Below are 9,515 nucleotides of genomic sequence, written 5' to 3' on the forward strand. Positions count from 1 at the left end.
TATATATATATATATATATATATATATATATATATATATATATATATACCCTATTGCAATAGAAATACGAACTGTACCTGTGATTTCAATGGTCTAGGGACTCCCCAGATGATGAAACTCCTTCTACCAATGCAGGTCAGCATCTTCACTGAAATGTATAGTCTCAGAGAGTTGCCTAGAACCCTGAGAGGGTAAAACTTAGTTCAAATCCTGCCTTTGACATATATATCCTATACTACAGCTATGTAGCCATCTATATAAGCTTTCTACAGGTGAACATCCATAGGATATATGTTTGTAAATGATTTCACGCTTGTGTGTGTGTGTGTGTGTATGTATGTGTGTGTATCCTTTCTCAGAGAATCTGAGACCTGGAAAGACTCTTGGAGATTGTCTAGTCTGAATCCCTCATTTTACAACTGAGAAAACTGAGGCCCCAGAAAGATGAAATTCCCCAGGCCAAGGGTACCACAGTTATGGGCACAGCCGTTATTAGAATTTAGATCTTCTGATTCCTATGCTTTTTTTTTTTTTTACTATACACAGATATCTCACTTAACTCTGAAAAAACATTTGTGACATTCCCAGGTTAATGCTAAAATTTGTCACTATACCAGAAAAAGATGCATTTACAAATGTTTTTCCCAAGCCTGGATCCCAGATCCCATAGATTCTCTCACTTTGTCTGGCATAGGAATACAGTCCTGAAAGAGTGCTGCTTCTGAAATCAAGAACACGGGTTCAAATCCAAGCTTCTCCACTTATTACCTGGATGACCTTGGGAAAGTCACATCACTTTTCTGGGCCACAGTTTCCTTATCTGAAAAAAGAAGGGGGGTGTTGGACTAGGTAACTCTTGAGATCCTTTCCAGTTGTAAATCATATCCTATGATTCTAAGGCAGTTAAAGTATTATCTGAATATTGCTCTCCGGAGTGTGGAATGAAGGAGTGAATCTCCTCTGTTTGTGCTCAGCACCTCCTTCTTGGGGCAGAGGTGCTTCCAGAGACTGACTTCAGGACCTTGGGAAGCATCTACAAAGCTAAGATAAACAGCAAAGCATTAATGAACAATTACATAGGGATAGGAGCCCTGGCAAGATGACTAAACCACTGAGGAAGAGGGGGCTGGGCTGCAAAATCAAAGGAACTTTTCTACAGTGTCCCCAACATGCAGCCAAACAGAGCTTGGGACAGACCAAAAAAGAACCTTCTGGTACAGTGTTGTCCATAGCTTCATGACTAGCAAGGTGGGACTAGCTGGGCTGGGGTAGGGACCAGGACAAGGGTTGAAGTCTCTGGGGTCTCCTTTTCTTCTGTATTCAGGTCCAGTGGGCAAGCCTCCTGCTGGCATAGAGGGCAGGTCTTAGTGGGCACTGAGCTGCAAACTTATCTAGAAAATGGATGAAAATGCCATCTTAGAAATGCATTTTGCATACCAGTTTGCACATGGGCATTTGGTTTCCCTAAGAGTGGCAAAACAAATGGAATGCTTCCTTCACACCCTCCTTCCCAAGTACCATTTTTCTTTTTCTTTTTTTTTTTTTATTGCTAAGAGAGGAAGGTTCATCTTTCAGGCCATCTCTGCTAAAACTTCTCTGCCTCCTCTCCCCCAACCAGCTTTGGGTCTTTTGGACTGGAAGATCAATCCAAGAAATATGAAAGGGAATTTAATTTGCCAACATTTCATGCCCAACCAGTGGTTTCTGTGTTTTTGTTACAAAGACTCCATCCTCACAGTAGAAATTCTCTGTTCATTGTTTGCTTAGGGAATTTCTTGGTTATAGCCAAAGACATCCTAGGAAAAAAGAGGAGATACTTGTACACAGACTATTTCACAGAAGGCTAAGAATCTGGATCTTCTGAGTGTACTAAATTATCTATAAGAAGGAAGTGATGGAAAATTGCAGAAGTAGGACTATAGACTCTAGAGAATGCCCTCAATCATCATCCAGGAAATAGCCTCTAATCACCATGAAAAGAGGAGGGGGGGAACCATGTCTTATCTAAATGTTAAATGTTTTCTCTACATTTACAATGCTTAGTAGAGTGCTGTGCAAGTAGTATATGTTTTAAAATGGTGAATTGAACTGAGCATGGAGTAGTAGAAGGCACATGGGCTCTGGACTCAGAGGACAAGGATTCAAAGCCTGCCTAATGCTTACTGCCTTCATTACCTTGGACAAGTAATTGAACTTTCCTAGGTTTCCTCATTTGTAAAATGAGGTTTGACTAGATTTCCTCTAAGACCCTTTCCAGCTCTAGAGCTAGGATCTTGTGAGAATCATCGAAGGTATAGGTAACTACATTCCTCAGATTCTCATCTGAGGAATTTGCTTCTTACAATGCTAAACATGTTTTGCCCACTGCTCTGGCTCAAACTACGGAGCAAGAAGCATCCAAATGCTTCCCTATGACTTTCTGTATCTGAGCTCTCCCTAGTTCTCTTTGTTGGATCTGTCACATTGCTTGACCTGGTGAGGAATGGATCATTTCTCTCATCTGATGACCACATTACTAATTACTTTCAAACCACATTAGGTGAATTAATGAGGAATATCTGGGCAAAGTCATCATTTGATAAAATTGACCAGTTCTTTGGGGCTCTTTGGGTAGATAGCTTGAACTTCTCTTCCTGTGAGGGTGATTTCCCAATACATCAGCTTTAATGCATGTCACCTTCACAGAGTGTGGCTCTGGTTGGAATGAATAGTTCCTATGGTCAAAAGACCATGTCTTTTGAAGCCCTAGCATGGTTCCAGTAAGTGCTTAGGGAATTCTTTGATGATGATGATCTGATCACCTGAGAATTTGCTTTGAAATGCACCCATCTTCAGGATTGGGGGTAGACCTGCCTGCTACTTAAAAGTTAGTGGCTATCCTCATTTGCAAGACAGAAAGAAATGAAAATTAAAAGGTGCAACTGATCTGGGTGGTCTGAGAGGCAATGCATGCAATTGGTGTGTAAATTCATCTAAAGCTTCTTTAGTGGGTTAATCCAGGTGCTGGATGGAAGGAAATGAGATGCTGCTAAACTTGAAGCAAGTAGGAGAGATTTGGGGTGGGTATCCTTTGGGTTATATAAACATTCAGGTTCTCTCCACTTCCCAAGGAGGGGAAATCCTGCCTTTCATAACTGAGGGCAAAGGGAGATGCGGCACTTCTTAGCAGAGCAAGAATAAGATCTGTAATATTGGGTCCCAACCCCCTCAAATATACACTTAACCCCATATTTGACTATAACTGGCTGCTTTTAGGTAGTGCCTACACCCACAAAAAGAACAGGAGAGTTTCGACAGTTATTGAGATAATAAAAGAAAATCCTGTAATGGAAAAGGATTCAGTGACCCAGATTAGCTTTCTTGAAAGACTAAAGTCACCTAGTGAAGAGTTGACCTTATCATTTCATTTTGCCAGAGTAGTACATGTAAATAGAGCTACATCTTTTCTTCATGCAATGGATATGTTCCTGAAAAGTAGAATGTAAATCAAATTTAGTAAATTAAATCATAATTTAAATGCACCACTTAAAGGAAACCTGCCATGATTCCTTTTTATAAAACAAATATTCATTTTTTCATGTTAATAACTAGCCTCTAATTCTTTTATTTGGTGGGTTATGATTTTTTTGCACATTGGGTTTTCTGAAATCTAACTACATCTGTACAACCTTTCATTTTAGGCTATGCTTCTGTCAGAGCCCCATTTTTTTTTCTTGCTACTTTGCAGTTAGCCATAAGGCCTAGTTCAGAGAATTTACTCAGAGCATTATACCTTGCCCTAAACCAAAGAATCTATTCATAACTTATCTTCTCTTTCCCACTGAAGGCTTCAGCCTGGTTGTCTCTTCAACTGTGATATTTCTATACTAGCTCACCCATACTTCCCTATCTCCTTCTCTAACCTGACATGTCAATATTCCAACTTTTTGCTCTTTTGACTTCAGAGTCCTAGACATCTTTTGACAGTGACTGGGAATAGCTATTCTGTTACTGGGATTCTTCGATCAGAGAATACCTTTTGTTCCAGAAAGCTAATGAAAGTCTGATACATATGGGATTAATAATTCAGAAGAGATTAATACCTTAACATCTATCATAACCTGAATTTGAAGAGTAAATTGAAGGTAGACACCAAATTATCAAATAGCCAACTCCACAAAATAGTTTTCCCCATTTTATTGCTAAAAAAACAAAGCAGAAGACCACTGATAACTTTTCCAAAGACTCTAAGATTTATTGTCATGGAGTTATTTTAGCTGCTTCAGTATAATGCCTCTTAAGGAAGAGAAAAAAATATTCAGAGACCAACTGAATAGAGAAAACTGTAGGATAAAAAAAAAGAGTAAAGGAAATCCAAAATGTTGCCAAGGCCTGTCAGTTTCACCTTTGCTACATCTCTCCATTACACCCCCTTCTCCTCTTACACAACCACCAGGATAGTGCAGGCCTGCCTTCATCACCTTGTGCTTGGACTATGGCAGTAGTCTGCTAGCAAGTCTGCCTGCTTCAAGTATCTGCCCACTCCAATCTATCCTCGTTTAAGCTACTAAACTGATTTTCCTAAGGTGAAGATATGACCATGTCAAACACTCTGCCTCCTCCCCCCCTCCCCACATTAAACTGCAGTGGCTTCCTATCATCTCCAGATTCAAATATAAAAACCTCTGCTTGGCATTAAAAGACCATCATAACCCACCCTCCCCCACCTTCCTAATCTTCTTATACCTTACACTCCCCCACATACTCTATGACTGACCTCTTTGCTGTTCCTGGCTGTACCCTATGCCTGCAATGCTCTCCTTCCTTGTATCTGCCTCCTGCCTTTCCTGACTTCCACAAGAAGTTTTTCACAATCCTTCTTAATTTGCTTGCTTTCTCTCTGTTGATTATTTCCATTTATCCCATATCTAGTTTGTTTGCATGAAGCTTTTTACATGTTATCTCTCCCATTAGACTGTAAGCTCCCTGAAGACAGGGACTGTCTTTTGCCTCTTTTTGTATCCCCAGCACTTAGCATAGTGCCAGGCACATAGTAGGCACTTAGTAATATCGATTGATTGAAATGATATATTTTAGCTGATTATAGGGAAGTGTGTAAGAAAATAAAAGGCTAAATATTCACTTCAAAGACTAGTAGTGAAGCATTGTCCTCTTGGCAGAGAGGTGGTGGACAACAGGTGCAGAAAGAAGCATACCTTATCATGATGAACATGTTGGTTTGTTTTAATTAATTATGCATCTTTGTTACAAGGGAGAAATCTATTGGGGGGTTATATCATGGTGATATTTTAAAAACAAATGACAGGAATATTTTAATACACATATTAATATACATATATGCATACACATATATTCATATACATGCATATGCATCTATTATATTATCTATATGTGTGTATATGTGTATGTATAAACTGGGACAATTAAGAGTCTGACCTGCTTGGCTCACAGACCATGATGCCTCCTCTGTTAATGCAGCAACTCTCGACTGGTTCCTTAGTAATTATTTTAGTGTGTTGGCATAGAGACTCCAGAGTAAGTAGAATATAAACATGGATGAAGGCAGTGTTCATTCCTCTGTTCTAAAGCATAGATGACCTTGTATGGGTAATTTTTCATGGGATATACAAGGGAAGAATCAGCAGGAACAGGTACCATGATACAGGCATTAACAAACTGCAAAAGCCAGGTAATCCAGTCATGAATTTCTCCCGAGTAAATATAGACCTATGTCAGATGCTGAGGACTTCTAGATTCTCCCATCTGACCCTCACTATTTTCCGTTGTTCCTTCCACTCTTACTATGACAGTCTCACCATTTTCACTCTTTCTGGTAACCATTCCAAATGATGTATGTGATCATATCTCTGGATATGGTATATTGAAAAAACAAACAAAACTGTTTCACAAGTCAGGTGTGTTGTCTTAGAGAAAGAAGGGCAGAAAACCTCAGGTGGAATTCTGGAATGTAGTTAGGGACATTTCTTCCTGGTGCCCCATAATCCTATTCTACCTCTGTGTATTCTCTGAGTAGCTATTGGTAATGTTGTAAATGTATATTCTAGTTAATAAGCCTAAGGCCAACCAAATTCATTGACCTTGTAAGCAAAACAGGGATTTAGCTTTCATAGCCTTGGGATGAACTGGGGTTCCAACCTTCTAGGTTGGTATTTTTCTATATACTGTATAGTTAAACATGATATAAAGGAAGAGCTAACCCCTCAAACTTACATTCTAGAGTCTCTAGAGGCAATGTCTGGACAAAGCAGCTCAGCAATAGCTTAGTAGGAAGTTCATGGCTATAGCTGTGATGAATTAAATGGACAGGAGGAGGGACATATAGGAGGAGAGGAAAGCCCCAGATAATTTACTAATCATTTGCTTTGATAGGATCATCTAACAGGAAACAGATTAAATAGGCTTGTCGTATCCAAGTTGTTCTACAATGTTAGGATAAGCCCTTTAATTTGCTTCATTTTGCTTTTATAGAATACAGATTTTCTTAATAATATAATAATCATCATTGTCATTCAATGATTATTTCCCAAAGTGTTTGGCACTGGGTGTCTTGTACTTAGGTTCCTTGGGCTTTGGGGGTTTCCTCTCAAATTTCCCCATATGAGTTTGATGTGGGGAATTCTATTCTATCTAAATCACCATCTCCCTTATCACCCAAGGATATCTAATGTTAGGGATAGATCTGTAGCTTCTGAAAGGAAGAGACTCCTTATTTCTCAGGCAATGTTGATATTCCCAGACAGGTGACTATACAGTGGTCCAAAGCAATGATAACAATGAACTTTTTTTTTAAGCAATTGGGGTTAAGTAACTTGCTCAAGGTTACACGACCAGGTGTTTCTGGGTGGGTGCTAAGTGTCTGAGCCCGGATTCAATCTCAGGTTATCCCGACTCTGGGGCCAGTGCTCTTACTCACTGTGCTACCTGGCTGCCCCAACAATGAACTTTTTATCTTTGAGGGCCCCAGGCTTATTTCTGAGGCTGAAACCAAATTTCTACCAAGTGCATTTGTTTCCATCAAAAAATTTTGCATCTTTTTTTCTTCTTCTTTTTCTCCAGTCCCCCAACTTCAGATAGAAGGATTTTGGTATTTGTGTAAAGCTTCTGAGATGTACCTTGGCTCAAAGCCACTTTCTTCTTGGAGAGTCCTTTTGCTCTGGTTTCCATCCAAAGATTCACATCTTCCAGAAAGATTCTTTGGTGAGGAATCAGGGCTTATCATGTCCTGAGGTGTCAGATTTGCTTTCTGTAGGCATGGGAATCCAGCTCTTCATTCAAGGAGACCAGGTCTCTAGTTCAAGCTCTGCCACTAACTAGTTATGTGACTGGGCAAAGTCACATCACCTCTCTGGGCCTCAGTTTCTTCATCTGTACAAAGAGGAGTTGGACTAGAGGATCTCACAAATTCCTTTTTAATCTAATACTCTAAAATATAGTTTACAAAAAGTATCCTTCCTTTTGTGTTTCATAGAGGGAGGGAATATTCAGTAGGGAACTGATTCTCTCTTAGGGACAGGTTAGAATGAAAAATTTGGTCTGTCTTTTGACAAGGACAGGAAGCTTGAGGGTGTAGCCTTGGGATTGAACCCCAGACCTTATTATCTGTGGTCATCAAATTCAGGAGTTCCTGGGTTACTGTTCTATTCCTCCTATCCAATCCAACAAGCATTTGTAAGAACCTACTATGTGCCTTCTAGGGGCAGCTAGGTAATGCAGTGGATGGAACACCACTGTAGTCAGGTAGAACACGAAGTCCTAAGTTCAAATCTAGCCCCAGACTCTCGCTAGCTTTGTGACTCTGGCCAAGGCACTTAACCCTGTTTACCTCAGTTTCCTCATATATAAAATGAGCAAACTACTTCAGTGTCTTTGCCAAGAAAACCCCATGTGTGCAAGGCCCTATGTTGGGTGCTAGGGATACAAATATAAAATGGAAAATTATTCCTGCCCTCAGTATTGTTCCTGCTGCCATATTAATTGATTGTGTATCTACAAGAGCAAGAGCCCTTTGGTGAAATGGATATGTGTGTGTTTCTGTGTGTGTATGTGTATACACACATATATGTATATGTATATCAGTGTGGGGCTCTAGTTGGGCATACAATCTTTCTATAAATCTATCCTTTCTTGAGGGGATGTTTAGCAGTTTAGGAACTGATAGGAACTTTCTCAAGTCTTTCAGGTACCATTAAATTAATTACTGCCTATATGTATCATGTGGCATTTTATTGCCATGGAAGTAGCAGTAACGCTAGAGGACTCTGACTACTTGTATAGTCACTGCTTACACACATACACACACACACACACACGTGTGTGTATATATATATATATCATTCCTTACATACAATTTAATTCTTCTAATTAACCCTATGAGACAAGTAATGCAAACAATCTATCACCATTTTAGAGATAAACTGAAGCTCAGGGAATTTAAGACCTGCTCAGGGTTCCACAACTAATAAATGGTAGAATTAGGACTTGAACCAAGGTCTTGTGACTCATCTTCAGTGTTCTTTGCACTTCTGTTGTTCGGTCATTCAATCACATTTGACTCTTTGTGAACACATGGACTATATAGCACACCAGGCCCTTCTATCCTCCACTATCTCCCAAAGTCCATCCAAGATCATTTTAGTACTGTCCATGGGGTTTTCTTGGCAAGGACACTGGAGTGGTTTGACATTTCCTTCTCTAATGGATCCCCTTCTGTCAGAACTCTCTATTATGACCTGTCTGTCTTGGGTAACCCTGCATGGCATAGTTCATAGTTCCATTGAGTTATACAAGCCTTTCCACCACAAGGCAGTGATTCAGGACAGGATTCTTTGTGTAACATCAAACTAAATCATAAGTAAATCTATTCCTTTCCCTATTTCACTGTCCACAATGTTGCCTTTTAATTCTACCAACATTTTAGCATTTTTAGTTGGTATAGAGCATTTTAATTAGACAGTTTGTTTTATCCCTAGCCAGTTAGTAGAATGGGAAATATGATATTTGCCTTTTGGCCGAATTCACTTGGCACTTTGGTGTTACTAATTCAATTAGATGCAGAGATGGTTTTGGGTGGGGGGGAGTGAGGAAGAAATTTGTTCTACCATAGGCTCAAGAAAACTAGCAAAGCATAGGCCTGCCTGAATTGCACTTGAATGGTTTATAGCCTACCAGAGTAAAGTTAATGATGTTTTTACCTTTCCCCCGTAACTTAGTACCTATGAGGCAGAGCTGCCCTTCTCTGAAGCCCTTCCGTTGGTTACCGAATTGCTGCACAGGGGCTCCAAACTAAAAGGAATCAAGAAGAAGAGAACCTCAGGATAGAAGTTCAGGTGAGTGTTCCCCAAAGGAAACCATGTGCCAAGCATTTTGAGCTTTAGCTCAGGGTGGGGTGAAAGCTGTTTTTTTAGTAAGGGATCTTGAGATAGAAGAGAGAGAAAAAGACAGACAGACAGAGAGAGAGAGAGAGAGAGAGAGAGAGAGAGAGAGAGAGAGAGAGA

At 39.8% G+C, this 9,515-nt stretch overlaps 1 long non-coding RNA gene across 1 annotated transcript in view; it reads left to right on the forward strand.

Annotated features, from left to right (window-relative positions):
- The window catches only part of LOC138169268 (uncharacterized), a 35,147-nt gene that overhangs the window by 3,918 nt on the left and 21,714 nt on the right, over positions 1-9,515 (forward strand). The window contains exon 3 of the long non-coding RNA XR_011170313.1: positions 9,231-9,347. This is a non-coding gene — a long non-coding RNA (uncharacterized lncRNA). The remainder of the gene's footprint in view (positions 1-9,230; positions 9,348-9,515) is intronic.

This window comes from Petaurus breviceps, unplaced genomic scaffold (assembly GCF_028583685.1).
Source record: "Petaurus breviceps papuanus isolate PSGF00001 unplaced genomic scaffold, PetGlider_PUasm1.0 37, whole genome shotgun sequence".
Classification (NCBI taxonomy): domain Eukaryota; kingdom Metazoa; phylum Chordata; class Mammalia; order Diprotodontia; family Petauridae; genus Petaurus; species Petaurus breviceps.